The sequence below is a fragment of the Aythya marila genome (genome assembly GCF_965140915.1).
Source record: "Aythya marila genome assembly, chromosome: 2".
Lineage (NCBI taxonomy): Eukaryota > Metazoa > Chordata > Aves > Anseriformes > Anatidae > Aythya > Aythya marila.
Window position 1 is genome coordinate 92176795 of NC_139043.1, and position 22545 is coordinate 92199339.

At 39.0% G+C, this 22545-nt stretch overlaps 1 protein-coding gene across 5 annotated transcripts in view; it reads left to right on the forward strand.

Moving 5' to 3' along the window:
* The window catches only part of LOC309874774 (poly(rC)-binding protein 3-like), a 424882-nt gene that overhangs the window by 256264 nt on the left and 146073 nt on the right, over nucleotides 1–22545 (forward strand). Inside the window, exon 1 of one of the 5 annotated variants that reach the window (XM_082753311.1) lies at nucleotides 279–361. The exons of the other annotated variants lie outside the window; for them this stretch is intronic. The gene's annotated coding sequence lies outside the window, so the exon portion shown is untranslated. Of the gene's footprint in view, nucleotides 1–278; nucleotides 362–22545 lie in introns of those variants that run through there. 5 annotated transcript variants of the gene reach the window in all.

The following is a 22545-nucleotide window of genomic DNA, read 5'->3' on the forward strand; positions in this document are numbered from 1 at the left end:
TTAATAGCATGGCTCCCTGGAGTGCAGTGCAGGTAAATTGAATGAATGCCACAGAATATCACTTCCCCGCATTGCATATTTCAAACCTTTGCCAGGCAGTTTGGGATGAGCAGCCAATCAGGAAAAAGGTTTTTCCACCCTTGCTAGCTTGGATGGCATTTCCCATTATGCTCAGAACAATGTGCAGAGTGTTACCGATTCGTTCCTGTGAGTATATCGAGAGGAAGAATTCCGTGATTGTGTGTTGCGTTCAGCTGCTGTGCTCAGAAGACAACTTTGTGGATTGGCTCTCCAGCCATGTATCAAAAATTACCTTTTTGTGAAGGAGGAGAACTAGCATGTGAGTCTGAATGAAAGTGCTGTGAGTAAACTATTTAATATTAAAACCTTAATACACTCATTCTGCATGAGAAATCAGAGTCCAGGAGGACAATAAGAGAGATCTTCTAGAACTGTGTTTTTTATTAAATACTTGGGAACTAAAGGAAAAATTGTAAAACTTCTTTGTTAAACTATTATTTTAATAAAATAATAGCTAAAAAGACTTCCACAGTGCTTTCTCATAGATACTGGTGCCTGCTGATCTTTCAGGTGTTGTTTCTGTTGTTAAAGTCTTTGTCCAAATGTCATGTTGGCTGGAATACGTCCCTTTTTCTGCACTATTCTTAAATACTGCCCACTGAGTGATAAAAGACAGTATATCAGTCTGTTGTGCCTGTACGTCCGTTCACTTCTTTTTAAAATAAAGCTAGATCAGTGTTGTACAATCTAGCAGCGACTTTCTGTAGCTTTTAACCCTCACAGAATTTCATTTTTATCTGATTAGAAGTGAGACCAAAGAACTGGTCTGGCAGTTTTGTTTGAAGAATTAAATGCAGCTACACAGCTAATTTATGTTTTGCTCTGGAAAGAGGAATTTTCTCATATTCACATCTGTTGGAAAACGTGTACAATTCCATGTTATGAATTAGTTTATGTGTAGATTTTTTCTTTTCATATGTGAAAAGATTTGTCTTGGCTTCAAACAGATGTTTTTAATTTCATATGAGCATGAAATAAGGGAAGTTGATGTTTAGGGGAGGGGCATCATCTGTTACTGAGCTTACCAAACCAGCTGGGAGAAGCAAACAAGTTTCAAGCCTGTAGGACCTTCTTATACCTGACCTGGGTGTCTTTAAACAATCACACTTAAAACCTTACAGCTGCCATCACTGCCGGTATGGTACACATTATGCTCACACATTATCAGAGCCTCACTGTTAACAATACTGTGTCTCCTTTGCTGGGGGTTGGCCCCTGGGGCAATCTTCCTCAGTTCCTCTCCTGACCCTTATGTCCTCATGTGCCCCACACAACTTCAGAAGTGCCGCCGTATATTTTCATTCTATAAATCCACGCTGTGGATTTAACTTTTCCTATTCTGACCCTCTGCCCTGAGCTCTGGTGTGGCACCGAGCAGGGGGAGAAACACCTGCAGCTCTCAGTATGAAGACCAGAAGCTTTAATTTGATGTTAGGTTGACTTGTCTTTTGTCTGGCACTGACATTTGTGTGTTTACACAACAGGATGATGTCTTGCATGAGTAATCCCAAGAAGTTTACTAGCTGATATTCTGCTGTACTTTATCTTCATTAGATGTGTCTTTTGGCAGCTGTTGCTCGTAAGTCCATTCTCCATATCTGTAAGATAAGTGCAGGTTTTGTGCTAATGGTTGTGGGGAGGGTCATAGGTAGGCCTTAAAAAGTAGACTTCTATGACTTTTCAGATACTTTTTGCTTCCCATAGAGTTTTTGTTGTGAGGCTTTAAAATATTCTGCAAGCTTTATGGTATACCTAATAGAACGAGAGGAAAATACATATTCATGATGCCATCCCTCTGTTCCTTCCAAGTACAACAGGCAAATCACACTGAATCATAAGGGACTGTTTCCCTGCATAAGGATTCCTATTATATCTTTAGGTGAAGTTCTTTAAAGATGTTGAAATACAAATACATTATACATACATGAATATTAGTTCTACTTGATTACAGTTTTAAATTAATATTAAATCAAGGCTTATAATGTTAATACTTAATTATGTTTAATATTGAACATTTTTAATTATGTGTATATGAGTATTGATGTAAATTAATCAATTCTAGTTGGTAGTTCTGAGTGGGATGCAGAACTCATGCCTAGCACCAATTTAGACTTCAATGGTATTGTTCTTCATGTCAAAGTTGACTAAAGAACTTTACCCAGCTCCTTTCTTTTTCCTCTCAAGTTTCTTTATAAAGCAGAGCAATGAGCTCTGTCTGGTTTGCAGCGTAGGTCCCAAATCATTGTACCAGTACAGCTGAGCATCCTAGGCTCGCAAACTGTTTCAGTTAGCTGGGGAGGTAGAAAAAAAAGTGTCCATCAAACTACCATTGGATTTTAAGATGTGCTATTTGCTTGATGCTTTAGCTTATGAACTGTACATAGAGGCACTTGAGGTTGTGTACTAGTACTGTTATTTTCTCTGAAAAAAAATCTCTGCTGAAAACTTTGCCAGTACAGGAGCAACATTTAGGGATGGATTTAGCTTTTGATATCAGAAAAATTTCTTAATGCCAAAAGCTAGAAAAAAGTCTAAGTTGATGAGCTTACACTACAGAAAAATGTAGTTTGTTTATTTGAGGAGTTTTTGGTTTTGATGCGCGAGATTGCTTTTTTATTATCTTTTTTTTTTTTTCCAAAGTGTAGCTTATATCAGATAGATAGAAGTTATATGTTGTAACTTTTTTCAGCTATTTACAGAAACTTGCCCTGTCGTATCTATTTTATTTTAGGGTTGGTCTTTCCCACACCTAATGAACATTGAGGCAGCTGCAGTGGGATGGCATCTTCTAGGATCCCGCTGCTCTGCTTAAAGACATTCCTGCTTTCTACTGCCATTACCACCCACCAGCTGGAAGCACTGCCCCTGTGGTTTTCCTAGGGATTCACTAGTCTGATTGCTTCTTAACTTTGAAACTCAGCCAGGCCAGTTCAGACCCACAGTTCAAATCACTTAAAATAAACTGGCTGATTTTGCCTCAAGCATTTTAGCATGTTCACAGGACCCCTCCACTGGTGCAGCTAAGGGAAGAGCAAGGAAAACAGGGAGAAGTAATGTTATTGAACCAATGTGCAAAAGCACCTGTTGTATGCAAAGTGAATGCTGACAATTCTGAGTCTTGAATACTTTTTGTGCAAAAGAAAACATCAGAAGTGGCTGTAGCATGGTTGTGTCAGGAAGACTTGCATACAGGTGTTTTGCTAAGCGTGCAACAATATATAAGCTCATGTGCAATACTTTTCTTGCTTGCTAACTGATACCTAAACTGCATTTACCTATTCCTTCTAAAATCTAAAACTGGCCTATAGTAGGGTTTTAAGGTTTATTTATTTATTTCACATTAATTGATTGTTACTTTATTCAAGCAAGTAGATACCAACGAGGATTTGTCAAACCTTTGCTACACAGGAGACAAAAGTTTGCTTTGGAGTATAGAAGTCTCTAAGTCGACCAGTTTTGAACATAAGAGTTGATTAAGAGATACTCTCAACAGCTTGCAGAGCTTAACCTGGCAGCAGATAAATAATGCACCATAATCTCAGCTATAGAAAGGCCCAGGGAATTTAGAGAGTGCAGTTTGGTAATTTACTAGGAAATCCCTGAGGACTCCTTCAGAAGAAAAGTTAAGTATACGGAGGAGATAACAGAGCCTGGATACCTGAGGAGGAACACAGATGCTGAACAGTGTTGATTTATCCCTTTTTGCCCTCTGGGCTGCCACACCACTGTCACCAAAATAAATAAATAAAATAAAAATAATAATTAAAAATAAAATAAAATCCATTGTCTTCTGTAAAGTGTACCAACCACAAAATCACTACTTACATTCTCTACCAGTAGAAGGCAATACCCTATATTAGTAGGATTAACAAAAGAAGTGTAGAGGCAGAAATGCAGTTTCTCAGCTTGGAAGTCACTTATGAGAATTAATAAATCTTACTGGCTTCTTAAATAGAATAGTATCAGTGAATATCTCAGTGGATAAAATCACTGAGAGGAACGATGTATGGAACCTTGTGCTCTTTCATATATGCAGAGAGTAGCACTTCTAAACCTTAACCACAGGAGAGAAGAAAAAATTCAGAAAGAAAACTGGCTAATATAAACAATAGCAGCTCAGAAGTGAACTTTATCATACATTGGTAGTAGAAGTACTAGTGGATTTATGAAACTATTTCAGAAGCATATCAGTCAAGTCAGAAGTGATATTGTAAAGACATTTGCTGAAGCATGAAAGGCCAGTAATAACCAAGATCACAATTTCTGCCAGAGAATAGGAATTGAATAGTCATTTCAGTATTTTATTTTATGATCTTTATTTCTGTCTTTTATCTGTCTTCTGCATCCAAGATATTAGAGATGAGGAGAGCTGCAATTTAGGCCAGTTAGGAGACACTCTAAGCAGTTATTCTGTGTCTAGATTTTATATTTGCTATCCTGCATGATCACCATACCTTTAGGAAAATCACTTCGTTCTTTATGTTATTGTTATTCTTCTTTTGGGAAAGTGGGTAAATAGCATTGTGAAATGCCAGGGCATACCTTTGAAAAACCCACCCCGCATTAGTGTCTTAAGGGTGTATCTCTGTGTCACGTTTGCTTAAATATATTTTGAACTGGCATATCTGGTGGATGTTTCTGGAGCAAAGAATTCCATCGTGGTTGCTAATACAGCCCCCGGGAGGAGATGGTGCCAGCCCACAGATGGCTCAGTGTAGATGCACTGGCCGCTCCATGGGGTGTTTCCATTCACCTCTTTGTCAGCCGCTTAATTCCCTGCTGAACGCATCTTTTGTGGTGAGATTTATGGACTTGTGCTCTACTTAGAGGAACCCAGTTAGCATCTGTGCTGCTCGGTCCTGCTTGTGTCCTGGTGTTCAGGTCAGCATTGCAGCAACCCAGCTCAGGACTCACGGTGCCCATGATTGTGCTCCATAAATTGTAACTGCTGAACCTACAGGAAGCTGTGTTACCCTTTGATGTGCTTCCTGGCCTGTTCTTGGGTAATGTGAGTGTCTGGCCCAAATTTCTTGTTCCGTGAACCCATGAGTACAGTAAAATATGTCACCTCTAATCCTCCATGCTCTTTGCATGCTCACAAAATATGCATGGACATCAGGTGGGAAAGAATTGCCTGGAGAGTTTGGTCAGTCACATAAATACTGAACATGAGTCACCCAAATGCACATGGATGTACTCAGAGATACAGTGCAATGGCTAAGATGCTGTTAGGGTGTAGTGTAAGGCAGTTCACCGGCACCCTCACTTAGCTTTCAAAACCTGTATTTTCTGTCTCACTCTTCTGCCCCCACCAGTTTCAGGAGCTCAGGAGACCTGTTGATTGGACTGAGCCCTTATTATGGGTGAACTACTTTAAAAATCTGTGTCAGGCAATAGGAGTCCATATTTCTACATATTCTTGGCAAGTAGTTTTCCTTCTTTCTTTCATACATCAATCCCTTGCCTTGTCTCCCTTCAGAGGCAAGACACAGTGCTGTATTGAGCTTTGCATTCTTGACAGTGGATATTGCCTGCTGTAGGCAGCATAGGTTTAGCATATCTTTTTTTTAAAGTCAGACACAGGGTGATCATTACCCATTGGTGTACACTGGCTGTATAAGTCTGTTCTGCCTTCCTGATTTCAGATGTTATCAGCCTGAATTGACTCCAAAACTTAGAGCAAATTGCTGTTCTTCTCATTCTCATAATTACTGTACAAAGCATACAAATATGCCTTGAGGATTTACTTTTTAACTCCAAATGATCACTGTCAGGTGGAATAAGGATTCTAAATTATCCACCCATTCTTTTGAGAGAAAGAAAAGTTATAGTTCACGGTCAAGTCTTAAGAGAGTAAAGATATCTCAAGTTCAATTCGAAAAATGTATGATAGGTAAGTTAATCATGAAGTTAATCACAATGAAATTTTGTGTACGCATCATATATGCATATAGAGTGTGTATGTGTGCATCTATATTGCATGTACAAATATATATACAAATACACACATATCCATGTAGTCAGGAGTGTAAATACTCTATTATTTAATTGCACTTTTCCTGATTATCTGAGTACTCTTTGTGTTTCATCAGGAACTTTTGCCTAGTGTAAAGCAGTAGGATCCAGCCTGATCTCAGGTTTAGACAAGCTTTGAATACCTTCACAGTCAGTTCTGTGATGGTTCAAAGCATCAGTACATATTTTAAAAGACAAATATTTCCCGTTAAGAAATAAATATATAAGTGTTTATTGGACTAGAGTTTTAAGCCAGAACAGAGATGTTTTTGAACTGAATCATGTGGACTACATGGTGAGAAGAAAAATAAATAAATAAAGGGGAAGAAAAAAAAAAAGAAAATATATCTGGGAGACAGAAAAATGATGTATCAGGTTGTGCCATGGTGTCAGTGGTTAACTCTAGAAAACCGTGTCTTTTGGTAACTCCAAAACATGGCAAAATGTGGCTTGCATTAGCCTTATGTCTAAAGCATAATTTAATTACAGTCTGTGTTGGGAAAGTTCTACATATTGTAATTGTATATTTTTGTACAATTTAAATTGTACAAAATAAATGTAAACTATACATTTATTGTTTTTTCAGTTAAGGAAAATAATTGTCAAATTCTAGTAGCAGTGACATCAGTGTAAGCATCTGTATGTTGCAGTTTCCTTGCTTTCTTATGTATTTCAGAGTTGTACTCTGCTTTCCGAATCACCATAAGATTTATAGAACAGCACATCACTGTTCCTCTAGCCCGTGCACTTTAATTCCTGAAACTACACTGACTGCTAGGAGAAACAAAAATATAAAATAAAACAAATGGAAGAAAAAAAAAAAAAACTGCTCCCAAGTTTCCACAGAGGCAACAAAGCCTCCGTGTTGCACAAATGACTTTGGGTGCTGAGAAATCTGTCAGCATGAAGGCAGCAAAGACAGTTTTATCCAGGTGCACCAGGATCACATTTTATTTACATGAGCTGTTCCCACTGAAGCCAGTGGAAAGTATCATTGGTTTTCAGTGGAGTTGTACAGAGGCAGCATTGCACTAGGAAATGTGTTTTTGTTAATTACCATGTATTTAAATGTATTTTATCACATTGCTGTCATTTTTTGATGTTGCTCTAATTTTACATAGTGAAGAGAAAGTGCTTAGATTTATTAAAACTAGAGTCTTGGAAGACAGAATTGTTTCAAAAAGGTGGTGTGAAAGTCCTTCTCCATGCCTTTTCTAAGGATGGGATTTCAAAGATCTTTTACTGTTTTCAGGAGTATCCATAAGGGAAGATGAATGATCAACAGAAGCCACAATTAAGGTAATTTCAACATGTTATGTCCCTGTAGCCATGGGGTTGTCCTGCCTGCAAAACTGGTTTGGCTATACCGAAAATTGAAGATGAATTTGGTGGAAGTCCTGTCAATTCTTCATGCATTCAACACTGTTTGTGGCATGCTTAGCCACTGCATTATCCTTATAACCTATCCAGTTGTCTGGCCTTGAGGAGAGGGTCCTATTCAGATGGCCCGATTTCCACGTAAGCTCCTGTGTCAGATGTTTCCTAAAGTTTTAGAGCCAGCTGAGCAGTAAGCACTAGGCACAAAACTTACTGTCCTTGTTCAGGCCCTGTGACAGTGGCTAGTATTTCATAAATAAAGGGTAGTTTGTAAAAGTAGCTTGTTATTTTGTGTGTAGTAATAGGTTTTCTGTACTGCAGAAGGCATGTAATTTTGAGTAACTCCTCTCTCCTAATGTGTATGTTTTCCATTACAAGCAGCTATTTGGTCTGCTAGCAGTAATTGTTGATATTTTTTTTAAGAATATGGATTCTAGTCAATATCTGGGAGTTATACCTATTGATTGGGGAAAAAAATAGCCCTTTGAAATAAAATAGCCATTACTACTCAATATGTTTCCATGTTGAGTGGATACAATTTCCATAATACTAGTTAAATAAGAGGTTGCCTATAGACTGGCCTTTTTAAAGGGTTTTACATCTAAGGAAGAAAAATCAAAGAGAAAAATCTAATGTTCTGTCTCTAGATTTTCTACTTGTAATTTTAGGTCCCATTCTATGGCTCTATTGTGGCAGAAGGGAAATGCTTTCATGCCTGTGATATCATTGTATTCAGAAGCCCCAGGCCTTGTGCAGTGGTAGTAGCTCTGATCAGTAGCTTTAATAATTTAAAAGGCAAACCTAGCACTGGGAGGGGATAGGGGGGAACACTTTTTGTGAATCTTGGCCCAGCATAACTTGTTCCATACATCCAGAGTTTGGAGAATGAGCAAGCCTTACTACTTACAGAGGAGGCACTATCATGCATGCCACTCATAGATTAGTTTTCAATTAGAATAGCTCTGTAGCTTGGGGGACAAGACGTTTCTTCACTTCCAGGTCACTTGGTGAATGGGGCATTGCTGTTGACTTGGTTATGAAACCTCTGGCACAAAGTCTGGCACAGTCCTTACATGACGTCCTGGAAATGAGACAGCTGTTAGTTTCCTCTCATGCATATATGGTCCATGAAACAGAATAGCATAGACAGAAGGAGGCGGGTTGGGAATAAAAGGAGAAGCTGGGGATGAATGACAGTGTTAATGTAGAACTAGGGTAGGAGGCATTATTGAAGAGTGAAGAGGAGCAGGAAAAAAAACAAGTGCAGGAGCAGCAAAGAGGAGAAAAAGCGATCAACATATTGGTAAAATGGAAACTGGGAAGAAGAAAAAAAAAAGAAAAAAACAGAGAGAGAAGAGAGATGTGATAGATTTTGTTATTTAATTAATAGTTTAATGTAATGGATACTCAGAAGAATCTTTTGTCTAAATAAGGCAGCCAAGCCATCATCTTAACCTCACTTCGCTAGGCTAACAGCTAAACGTGCCGTCTCATAATGTGATTATGACAGATGATGTAAATGATGCAGATTTGAACCCTGTACCTGCAGCATACAGGGACAGCTCTTAGGGAAGCTGTGAATTGATAGAAAAATTATTGAACCAACACAACTTGTCGATGTGTGGCATTCTATTGTTGCATTGCCTTAGCCAAAAATTCCCAAAGTAATTCCTGTAATGCCATCTTTATTCCACAGTGACACTCTTCAGTTAAGGTAGAATTGTTTATAAAATACTTTTAGGAAACTTGAAGGAAAAATGTCATAGAAACTAAAATTTCGATCATACATTTCATTACAAGTTTCCCTTCTCTAAGCCATGCATCCTTTGCTCATCCTGCAAGAAATACTGTCTAAAGTAATAGTACAGGCACAGATTAATTCAAATAATTTTATTCATCAACTATGTGTGGAAACATAAGATACCAGGAGAGGCATCAGTTGACTAAGAGGTTGCTTAAAGTGATACTGCCAAATTCTCAAGTGCCACTTTAATGTGTCAGTGGATTAGTGTTTAGTCATTACATTAAAATGTATCGCAGACTCCAAAGTGCTACGCTTGACAAGACAAATCTTTTGAAAAAATAAAATCGTGAAGGCCTAAGTGCTGTACGGGTGGTAGGCAAATTCAGAGTATGAAGTCAGATCTGGTTCTCTCTTTTCCATGGCAGTTGAGGTTGCTATTTAGCAAACACAAGGTCTAGAAAACAAAAGTAACAAGTTAATGGCTTGTGGGATTTTGATGTCCGTTGGCCTTCCTCTGTGTCCAAGACAAAGTCTACAACGTGTGTCCAGAAAAACTATTATCCATGTAATATTTGCTGGAAAATAGTAGTGATAGGAGAAGTTAAAACGAGAGCAAAGTCTTCCATTTTTGCAATATTAAAATATAGATGATGAATTACAGTCAAAGTAGATAAACCATTTACTTTCATACTGCAGATGTAGGATGAGATTCTGCAAATGTTCCCCATTCAAATATCCTGTTGGGTTTCCACATACTAGCTGACAGGCAGTAATCAGGACAAAGTACCGCTGAAATTAATTCCTGTAATACTGTGGGTTTTTTAATGAAAATCATGATGACAAATTATCTTTGTTGTTCTCTTCACCATTTTATCCCTTGTATCCTAAGTTAATTACATGGCATTTTAATGGAGGCTTTTTGAGCACACTATACGTGTCAAAGAAAAAGCAAAATGCTGTCAGTTTCTGGAACTTGTCCAGGCTTCCACAAACATATGTGAATTTAATTCTGATAGCTTTTTAATTTGGGAGTTCATCATTTATATTTTTACCTGTCAAACTCATTCAGCTTCTCTTAGCATAGCAGGTAGCAGGTAGGAGTAATAAAAACAATATTCTCCTTCGTACTTGTCTTTTGTGAATAAAAGGAAAGAAGCAGTAATTGGACATCTCACAGACTCATGATTTGGGGCTTAAAAACATGATTAAATGTTTAAATTTGGCAGTGCTGTGAGTTGCAAAGGAGGTGAGACTAGGCCTGCTGAAATGTGACACAGATGTTGACAGGTAGCAAGCAAAACTTTTGGGATGCTGAGTTGGGAGGGTTCTTTTTTTTTTTTTTTTTGTAATCTGTCTTGACTTATTTTTCAGCCATTTTTTCAGACCTAGCCATGGATCTTTATTTACAAATTAAAATTTAAAATTGCAAATAATATGCATTATTTACAGTCAATAATCATTAATCATTGCTACTCCATGAATTTTTATTTCAGCTTAGTCAGATGCCTCTGAATTGACTTTGACTGAGACAAAAATATGTATTTATTTATTGTTATATAAACATAAAATTTCAGATCTTCTGCCTGAAATGAACAAATACTTCAAGCAAAAATGGGTAGTTTTCAGAGTGATAAGAGCAAATGAAAATAGAGGGTACAGTAGCTCATTGTGGAAACTGTTTGGCTGAAACCTGAGGGAATTGCAGAGCTGTGAAATGAGGCAGCAGACCTGGTGAGAAAACACACACACACACACAAACACACACCAAAAAAAAAAAAAAAAAAAAAAAAAAAAAAGATATTCAATGTATTTGCTTTGTCTTTACTGGCAGGTTCTCTCCTAGGATATGGGAAGGTTGAGTTAGTGAACTAATAGGCAAACTGAACGTACAGAAGTCCATGGGAAAAGAGGAAAAGAGGATAGATCCAAGGATGTGGGGGGAGCTGGCTGAGATCACTGCAAGGGCTACTTTTTATCTTCTTCAGAAGGTCCCTAGGGATCAGGAGATCCCTGGGGGCTGGGAAGAGACAGATGTCACACTCATCAGGAGGATGGGCAGGCAGGCAGATCTGGGCAGCCAACTGCTGATGAACCTCCCTTCAGTCCCCAGGAAGATTTTGGAGTAAACTCGTTGGGAAAGCTTCTTCAGGCACGTGGAAGATAAGAAGGCAATTGGAAAGAGCCAGCATAGATTCACAAACAGCAAGTTATGGCTGACCAACCTTGGAGCTTGCTCTCAGAAGATGGCTGGAATGGTGTGTGAGGGAAGAACAGTGATTGTTCACCTTGACTTTCACAGGTGGGTTACAAAGCAATTCAGGGATGGTACCTAACCGAGGAAGCAGTCAACATGCTGGAGGGTGCCATTCAGAGGAGTCTAAACAAGCTAGAGAGAGAGTCTTACAGAAACTTCTGTAAGTTCAGCACAGGCAAGTGTAAATTCCTGATCCTGAGACAGAACGTGCAGCTGGACAGGCTGAGCACCAACTGGCTTCAAAGAAGCTTTGCAGAAAATGTCCTAGGGGTTCCAGCGGACAGCAGCTCCAAGTCAGAACTGCATCCTGAAGGTCAACCACATCCACAGCTGTACTAGCAAGAGTGTAGCTAGCAGGTTGGGGGAAGTGATTCTTGCCCTCTGGTAGCTGCTTGTGAGACTCTTCTTGGGAGACTGTACCCTATTGGGGATGTATGTGGTGTACATTGACATAATGGAATGAGTTTCTTGGAGCACCAGGCGGCTGGAGCACAGGAGATACAAGGAGAAGCTGACAGGACTGTGTTTGTTCAGCCTGAAGATGAGAAGAATAAGGAGGGAATCTAATGGGAATCTAATGGCTGTTTTAAACTACGTACTGGTGATGTACAGAGAAGACAAAGCACACTCTTCTGGGCAGTGCGCAGTAATAGGGAAAGACAAAACAGATACAAGTTACAAGGTGGAAAAATTTGTCTAGGTACCAGAAGAAGCTTTCCTGCCTTTAGGGGAATCAAATGCTGGTACAGGTCCCTGGAGAGCTTGTGGAATCTCCATTCCTGGAGACATGGCAAAGGCACCTGGGCAAGTCCCTGAGCAACCTTTGATGAACTCGGATATAATTTCAAAGTCAGTCTTGCTTTGAGTGGGCTCCAATGAGCTCCAAAAACCCTTTCTAACCTAGAAACTCTAAAAGAATTTGCTTTTACTTACTTAAATTGCTGCTTTAAGGATTTAAATAATATTCCTGTGGCACTTTATTTTGAAGGAAAAGAGCAGTGAAAATGCAGATCATTATTATTACCAAAAAGTAAGACATTGCTGCTAGAAAATATTGTAGGAGTCATGTATACCAGGCTGCCAGAAAGGATTGTGTTTTCTTGTTAAATACGACAAAAGCATCAGTGAAGCATGTTTAATCCACACACAAGAAGAATTCTGCAGACTTTGTAAACAAATAAAAGGTAAAAAAAAGGTCAATTTTGTTGAGTTGCAGGGCTGGAAAAACTTAAACCAACTTTAATGTATTTCTATTTATTTATTTATTTATTTATGTTGGGTGTATATCTTCTGCTTAAAACGTGAACCACTTTCTTCACTACTTTTTGTAACCTTCACAAATATTATTTGGCTTAGGGTAAAAATCTGATAGGCCAGGGGAGTCAGGGAAATGATGCGAAGAAGGTGTTGTAGAATTTGGTCCATGTTTTTCGTTCCAGTGATTTCTCTTTCAAAATCTTTCACTAGCTGTGTATCCGGACCTGCCTAAAACCAAAGGACTTCACTGTTTGATGGATCTGTGAGCAGAAGGGATATTTTTCACAAAAGGGAGAGATTTTATTTTCCCTCTTATGGCCCCAAAAATCATCTGGGGAAGACCTACATTACTGAATAAAATAACCTCATAGCTTTGGTGACAGCCAGAGTGGTGGTCAGAGCTTTTGCTTAGAGCACAACTCTCCCAAGGGTAAGAACAGCAAAACAGCTCTGCTGGGACTAATTGTTTTGATATATTGTTCAGAAAGTAGAAACCAGACAGTAGTAGACAATGTGTAAGATAGCAGCTTTAGGGAGATACATTTTCTAGGACCTTTTCCCAGCCTTCCATGGTCCAAAGTTTAGGAATGTAGCTAGGAATTATACCTTTATTTCTGATAGATATTTTTGGTTTGTTTGCTTTTGCTTTTATTTACTTTTTTTTCTCTGCTAGAATTTGTATCATTGCATTTAGAAGTTATTCAGGAGTTTAACAACCGCAATGTCCTCTAACAGTTTATTCCATAATTAGTTACTCATTCTGTAAAAAGTATATTACCTACTCTAGGCTTTAAGCTGAAACTCCAACATTTCATTTTCTGCCCTTTCCTTCTTGTATTGCTAATAGGGGTGAATAGCATTTCCTGTTTAACCTTCTCTGTGCAGCTTATGATGTTATGGGTTTTGTCATGTTTTTCTGAACTATTTCTTTTCCAACTGATTTACCCCAGCCTACTCAGTATTTCTTACAGAGATAATGTCCCTTACCTTCAATTATCTTAGTTATCATCCTTGTCTATGCTTCCTACTTCAAGTAAGTCCCTTGGGGCTTAGAAGAGAAGGCCAAGTCTTTCAGTGGCAATAATTTGGCAGATTGCTCTCTTTCATTTCATTTTCCTAATAATTCATAATGCTCCATTTGCTACAGGCTGATGTTTTCATAGACCTGTACATGATTTCTCCAGCTGTGTTTCAGAATGTTTACAGCTAATTCAAAGCTCACCACTGTGTATGCATAGCTAGGATTCTGGTTTTATTCTGGATCTTGCATTTATCAGCACATTTCATCCATGTTTATATCACGGAGCACACAGAACTGAGATCTTTCTTCAGTTTTCCAATCCCCCTTTGGTTTTGCTTCCCTAAACAATCTACTGTGATTTACTGTTGCTTCTCTATTCAGCTTTGTCCAAAGTACTGATGATTATGTGGAACAGCACATTTCCCTGCTCTGATCCACTACTACTCTCTCTGCAGTGTGAAGATTGACCAGTTTTAGGGGGATTGTTCCCTGTATAGAAATACTTGGGCATGGGAACCTCCAAAAGCTCTTCTGTAATGAACACCTGTGGAAAGAATTCTTCTTACTTTATTGGGGTGCAGTCTTATTTCAGCTTTCCTTTCCTACCCCAATTACTTCTCAGCCCTAGAGACTTTCTGGCAGACTTCCTGCTTATGATGTGCTTAAAAAACATTTTATTATTAGTTTTATGCCTTTAGCAAATTGCTCTTCAAAATCTTCTTTGGCTAGGCTTATTAAATTTAACTTGCCAGAGTTGATATTCTTTTCTATTTTTCTGATTGGGAAATGACTTCCACTTTCAGAAGAACTTCTCATAATCTGCTTTACTGTGCTGTATATTGAAATGGTCTAGAAAAAGTGGAGAAGTCTGGGAAGTTTTTCTTTCCATGTTTCCTGCCTTCCCCCAAAGAAAGATCTGACATTAGGTATGCAGCTAAAGTTATAAAGTAATTATTGCTCTTTTTCTGAATTGCTTATCCTGTGTCCCCTCAAAAATGGCACTAAAACATGAAGGAAATGCTCATAGAATTCAAAACATGAGGGAAAAAAAAGGGAAGGAGGGAACAATCTGCAAACCATGGAAAAAGAAAGGAAGTGTTGGAGTGAGCAAGCATGGATAAGAGATAAAATAGAAGGAGGAAAGAACAGACTGGAAAAGTTAAACAGTCAAATGAAATAGTGATCACACCAAAATAATCACCTCTGAAACATTAAAGGTTTTGGTGCAGCTTGCACTACATAAGAATAGGGTATGAGTCCTAGGAATAAAAGACTATTTTCTCAAACTTATACTCAAATATAGTTAGTGGTTGAGGTATGGATATATGCATATATATCCATATATATTGTCTGCATATATGTGTGCATATGATATATCATATATATGCATATATATACGCATATGATACATATCGATATAAATACATGTATCCATACCTCATATCTGGACTGTGATCAGCCCCCAAACCAGGTGTTCTGTGGCTTGCAGCCCCTTTGACTTTGTTCCTGAGTTGAGTCCATGATGTAAGATTTAACTTGTAAAACCTCCTGAGGTTTCAGCTGTAGCAACTTTAAGGCCTCTGCAAGGATAGCAGCTTTTTCACACTGATCACTGGAGAAATGCTTATTTCGGGCAGGTACCATCCCTGCCATGAAGTGCTCATTATCTCTTTTGAGTCACAAAGGCAAAAAAAAACACAAGTGAAAGTAGAACAAGAGAGGAGTGAAAGCACAGGGTAGACCTGCAGTTGGTCCATCAGATCATTTGAAAGATTTGGCTTAACATCATTTATAATAATGTCAATACCCACTTTTTTTTTCTTTTTTTTTTCACTAACAGCTATGTGCATCTGAGTGAACTTCTGTAGGACAGAAGATTCTGAGTTTGATTTATCAGAAAATGTCCCTCTGTTGATGTGTGCATATATTTGTCTCATCAGTTCTGTCAGATACACTCTTTCACTGTGATATTTCACTGTGTTATCACTGTGATATTTTACATATAGCTAAAGGTCTACATGCATCCTAAATAAAAAATCTCTGTCAGCCAGTCTTTCTAATTTCCCTACCTTCCCATTGATGAATATTTGATGGTGAAAGGCTCTCCTCAACCCTGTGAAGAGAGAAAATTCTCTTACAAGGGGAAGCAGGATGGTACACAGACAGGAAATGAAGGGCTCAGAACAATAGGAAAAGTGATACAAAGATGTGGGGAAGTTTGGGAGTAGCTACCCTCAATGTAGAAAGCCTGGTAATATAAGAGAAGTAAGAACAGAATGGAAAAGGAGTACGGAGAGAAACCTCATTACGGTTACATAACATAGGAAAGTGATAGAAGGGGGACGAAGACTACATTGGAAGACACAGCACAACATGGAGCAAAACTAAGTGCAGGAAGTTAGAAGGGAAAATGAAAGGATAAATACTAAGGAGATAAATTTGGATTTTAAAAAAATTCTCAAGAGAAAATATACACACATAATTGTGTAGATGATACACAATAATAAATAGATAAACCGTGTTTCTCCTGTAATGTTGCAATGCTCCAGAACACAGAGCAAGCTGTGCTAACATAGCAGCTCTGCCATGTATCGCAAGGTTATTATTTTATGTGTGGGGAGCTAAAGCACTGAAAGACAAAGTGATTTTCCTGAGGGAGCAGTGGAAATCTGCAGGTGGAAAAGAGGGCCGAACACGGTGAGCTTTGCTGAAGTAACTTTTCTCTCAGTAAAGTTTCAGACATTTGCAATAAAAGAGTGGAATGAAGTAGGCTATGAAGTTGAATATAAAAATTCATTATATGGTCAGGGTATGATTTTATGCTGAACAAAATTATTGTACTGCATTTTTTCCTGTCATTGCAAGCTACACTACTGGACTTGGGCAGCTGTGCTATAATCTTTTAGAAAAGCTTTAACAAAAATACCTGCAAAAGGTTTAATAACTCTAGCTCAAAACATTAATATTTACTGAAATTTAAGTGTTATCTGCCAATATTGATGCAATGCATGTTCTGATGTTACTGTACAATGAGCAACTGCCAATACAGACTTCAAAGCTGTTCCTGTTTTTACATCTATTATTTACTCTACAGCTCTTCCTGATCAAACATTAGTCAAACTCTACCCTGGCACACTGATACCTGTTGTGTTGCACCAGCATATAGAAATATCTCACACTGGTCCTCTATATCAAGAATTTCACTGCATGCAAAGTCATGAGGAATTTGAAGAGCACAATATGAAAATGTTAAAAAATAAAATAAAATCTTGATAATTATAGGCAAACTGTTGCGTTTTTGAGAATTATATTGTACTGATGTCTCTGAAGACAGAATTAAAGCTGACGCAAGGTGGACTGTCTATGTTTGGGGTCAAGACCCCTGACTCTCAGAAGAATTAGAAGATGACACTGGTGGACATGGTCCTTGCTGAATCTTCCAAGAATGCAGAAGAAGCAAAGTTAAATTAATTCGTGAGCTTCCAGCAGCAAACTGGATGGCTGTAAGCATAGCCAAGGCAGAATTTGCCTCAGGTAGCAGGCTGCTGGGAAGACAAAGTGCATTAACAACTCCTCACTCGCCTCCCACCACAATTTTGCCCGTATTAGGACTGGGAAAAACAGGTTGACTGAAACTGCTGCTGCCCCTAAAGTAGGAGTGGAAACTATTGGTAAAATGCCCAGTCCCAGCAGCTGTGATAGTTGACTGGTATCAGTCCCTGGAGGTGGCAAGATTAGCAACGTGGATCCTGTAAGTCTCTCTACTGCAATTCCCCACTTTTCCGTGGCAGGCAGGAATAGCCCTGTCCCATCTGTTATTTTAGGAGGACTGACTGTCAGCTTTGCCTGAGCTGTTGAAAAGTCTTGTGCTGGCTCTAGAATAAAATGCAAAATGCTAATAGTTGCGAATGAGGAATAATCATGGCATTATTTATATGTAGAAAATCAGGGGGTGCCCTTGGTTGGTGTTCTAAAATGCAGATGATGTTACCAACTTTTCATTCTCCACTAGTGGCTATCTCAGTTTCTCCTTTATCTACCCCAAGTTCTTTGTTGTGAACTCAACAGATTAGTGATAATACCAATTTTCTTCCTTCAGGATGGATGGATGTTCTGCCCTCACTGTCTGCATTTGAGATGTGAACCACAAAGGTAGTTCGGTTTTGACTTTCCAGTTTCCCAGTGTTTTCAGGATTTTTGGCTTGGCTATTTCTGTGTTTTCTGCCAGTGTCCCCGATCCTGGGAATTTCCATAGATTACAAATTCATCAGTCAAACTCAGTGTCTTGAAGTGGAACATCTCAAGTCTGTTCCTTTACTGTCCGACTGATTCTTGTGCCCTGGAGCTTAGTTCCTGTGAGGTAGCGGACCTCAGGTCTTAAGTGATGGAGTTAAACTATTTCTATAGATTTATGAATTGTTCTCTTAGTCCATCCCACATGTGTGATATTTCCTCGTGTTACAACCATTTTTTTTTCACAGTGGCAGAATTTTACAATGGAAATGCTTTCCTGGTTTTACAAATCCAGACAGCTTTTTATTCTAACTGTTCAGATGTGGGAGTGTGGCCATGGGGGTCGACAAGCCCCGTGGTTGGTGATAACATCGGACTCTTAACGATGAGGCCACCAGGAATGTAAAGAGTTTAGAGGAAACAAAGAAGGGTGATTCAGGAGAGCCTTGCTGTCTCAGACTGCTGGTTCTCCAGCCATTAAGGCATGGAAGTTGCCGAGGGGTTGGGGTTGCTGGGCAAAGTTCTTGACCAATGAAGAGTTAGTGGAAAAGTACTGCTGTGGGGCGAATGGGATAAGAGCCTGTCCTCAATAATAGATAAAGTTATGCCCTCAGTAAGAGAGAGTTGAAGTTATGTCATCAACAAAGCAGTAGCAGTTACTGATCCCCAAAGAACCCCGGTGTCCATGTGGTCATTAGGCCACATTCAGAAGCGTCACAGTGAGCTATGCTATAATCCCCCGCCTTATCATCTGTATTGGGTCAAGAGTTGTATTTGTGAGACTCATGATTTCACACTCTTTATTTCATACTCATTACGGCTGCTCCCTCTTTGTAGGAACTTCCACACTAGGTGGAAGAAGGAGCTTTCTCTGAGCTTTTGCTCAGGCTCGAAGGGCTGCTCTCTAGCCTATTCACATGCTGCCTTGCTCTCATTATTTCTGTCATTTTTCTTTTTCTGTCGTCTTCATTTCTTTTCTCAGATACGGCTGCCTCCAATGGTAAGCAAGATCTGATATTTTTATGCAGACATCCTTGCCCTTCTCTGTGAAAACCCTATGGGCATCATGGCTAGATGCCTACTTTAGCTGTTGTTTTGGACAGGGGCTCCCGTTATTTCAGTTGTCATTATTGTCACGGAGTTTGACTAGTTTTTATAATAGCCCTCACTGAAGACTGGGTGTTTGCCTCTTGTCTTTGATGAAGCATTAGGAAAAATGCAATAGGGCACTCAAACATATCACTTTGAGTTTTAAAAGAAGAAAATGGTGGGGGACTTCAGATTATTTTTAGTTCTGTGATTAGTACTGTATAAATGTTATTTAGACTTTATACCAAAAAAAAAAAAAAAAACACAAGACAGCAATTTCTTCTTTATAGCAGTCAACTAGCAACTCCTTACACCCACTGGCACGTTTAGTCACCTCTTTTGTAAAACTTCACAAGGGAACTTACCCAATAGGCCAGGCTAGCTTTGCTAAACTGGCATGCTCCCCATGGCAGTGAAAAGTGCCCTTCTACTTTCCTGTAACAACCAAACACAGTGACAGAAGTTGTTTTAAAATCCAGGGCACACCCAAAACTGTGGAGTATTGCTTTGCTCTCTGCTTCTTACAGGAGAGAAGTTAGTTCATTGCCATTAGAGCTAATCCTTTCCTTTCCCTCCTTTCCCATCCATCCCCCTCTGAACACAGGAAGAAAATATTTGCCAGTTCCTGTCTTCTCTGACCCTGTCAGGGGAGACACTCATGTCTTCAGACACTCTGTGCACCCTTCTCTGTCTTCATTTTCTACTGAGAGCTCATTGGTCTCACTCTGTTTCATCTTGCCTCTCCAGTTCGCCAGACTGGCTGAGTGGTGAAACATTGCAAAATTATGTTAAGCAAGACTCAAGGGAGAACATCCAAGTTCAAGATTGAGAGCAAAAGGTTATAAATAAAGCAACAATGAACACAGTGCTGGTCTACAGTTAACAACATGACTCCTGCTGTTCCAAGTATTCCTTGAGGGATTTCTTTTGCACTGTCCTGCTTTGAGAGCAGCTCATGGATTCATAGTCAGCCTTCCTCCCAGGTGGCTGGCTTGCTTCTGTGTGAGTTCCTCTTCCAAATGCTCTGTATTCCTCTGGGGCTGTGTTTTTGGATGCAAGTGAAAATGCCGATCATGTCATATCTTAAAAGAGGCACCTCAGATGCTTAAATAGTCATTTCCATGTCAGCCTGGCAGGGACTGTCAAGTGAATAAATACAGCTGATTTTGCCTCCTGAGATCAGGCATTGTATACCAAGAGCGTATTGTCCCTTTGTCCTTCAGCAGCCTGCTGACCAGCTGCCCCTGCCCGTGGAATCCTTTTCAACCCCTCACTGAGGTTATTTATGCAGTCAAAATAAATCTATTGAGATATCCTAATAACACGTGTTCTGCAAGATTTGTGATCACTGGTAGGTGAGTGACTTTCTGTAGACATCACACGTTATTAACATGGATAACAGGTGCTGTAAAATTCATGTGATATGCGTGCTAATGCAACTTCCACATAATATTTTGGGAACAGTGTCTTTTTTTGAAGACTAGCCCCTCTCTGCTTTGCTGTGTGCCTAAGTACAAAGTGCATTTTCTTCTGATGTAACTGTACTGGAATTCCAGGCATGTCTTTTTTATAGAGCTATACTATAATTCCATTTAAAAAAAAAATCTCTTTTTACCTTATATGTACAGAGCTCCCAGTTCCCTGTATATACACCCCTCATGGTACAGAAGAGAGATAGGAAACACAGACACTGATTTTCAAGCTAGGAACATTTTGGACATTATCGATTCAATAGACCTTGGTTTTGGCCGCCTTCGGAGAACAGAGTTTCAGCCAGGCAGAGCTGAGGTGGTAATCCTGGGTGATGATGACATTTGTGATTGTCCAGTGAGCCTACCCAGGGATCAGCCTTCACCCCTGGGCTCGGACACAATTCTTTTCATTCTGACAAAATTACTCATGGTATGGAAGTGGAACATGGCTAGAGCTGGGGTGTATTTAGATCTTTCACAGCCATAAGATGTTTTATTGTTTGCATAATGTTCTGCTTTTTTAAAGTATTTAAAGTGGCAGAATATCTGCCCAACCTGCTCTGTGTCCGAAGACGGTCATGCATGGGAATGATTTTAATGGGAAGCTGATATTGTTGGCATTGGTGGTCTTACCAAACAAGAATGATGTTAAGATGGTAAAGTAAATACAAAGCAGAGAAATGAAACAGAAGGCAGAAACTGAGGAACAGCTTTTTCTACTACTAGTGGCTTCACATTTGGTGGCCACAGAAGCATCTTTTAAAATTGTCTTGGTCATTGTGGTGAATGGACCAAAGGAGTAGAGAGCTAGGATCTACGACTTTCTCAGGTTTCTCGGTTACTGATACTTTCTGATGAATAGGGTTCCTAATGACTTGATACTGTGAAATGCTTTATGGCTCACTTGACACAGCTTTCTGTTGCAGTCCTTGGTTTGTTCACATCCAGTGAACTTCATCGTGTTTTGATTTTTTGGAGGACTAAATTTTTAGTGCCTATCTATTTAACAGAAATTTCCTCTAACTCGTGGTATCTAGTCAATTGAACGTGAGCTTTTAAAATGGGATATTGACTATTCTTTGTTCAAACAAAGATTAAACTTTATTGCCAAATTTTGAATAGCCTTCCTCCCCCCCCCCCGCCCCATTTTAAAATCTGTTGCATGATACTGCTGCATTTGCAGAGCTTGATCCAGAAGAATCGAAGCACATGCTTAAGGAGAAGAATGGCATGTGGTTCATGAACCCCATAATTAGTTCCCCTTCCTAGCTCTAAGCAGTAATTAAATCTGTCACTTCTGCTCTGCTGATTCATTTATTTAGCTATTTAATTGCTCAGCTGAATACGTCTTTATCTCCGGAACTGCAACATTTTATTCAGACAAAGAAATAGCATAATCCATTATTTTTTCCTTTCCAAGAGCGGGGACATGTAAAAGAAAGGAACACTAATACTAGATGATTTGGTGGCGTTGTCAGTTTTCACTTATCAAACAAAACAGTGTTTAGGGGAAGACTTCAAGCACTGCTTGAGGATAGCTTTCCATAGATAGGCTTGTTTCTCCAGGAAATTATGTCAATTGCTGGGACCCAGTGTATTTGATCCAAGTTTCCATTTCCATAATGAGTTAACTTATAATAGTTTTAGGTAAAAATAGTCACAATTTTCTATGAAACCAGAAGTCTTACCCAGACCTATGGGCAGAATATTTTATAAACATTTTAAATTTATAAATATCTACTAAATTGTGTACAATCTAAACAGCGTCTTTTCTTTATATATATATTTTTGGGAGGTGGGAAGACGTTCCTCCTGGAGATCTTTATCATATCTCTCTTAGATTTGTCTTCAAATACAGCGTTTTGATTTATAAAGCAAGTAGCTTTTTGAATAATTTCAAGCTTACAAAGGAGAGCCTTTCCGAATACTTCTCCGTAAGGCATATTTCCACACATGCAATTTCCCTCATGTTTTCAGCATCCTTTAAGGGAGGTTGCAAGAT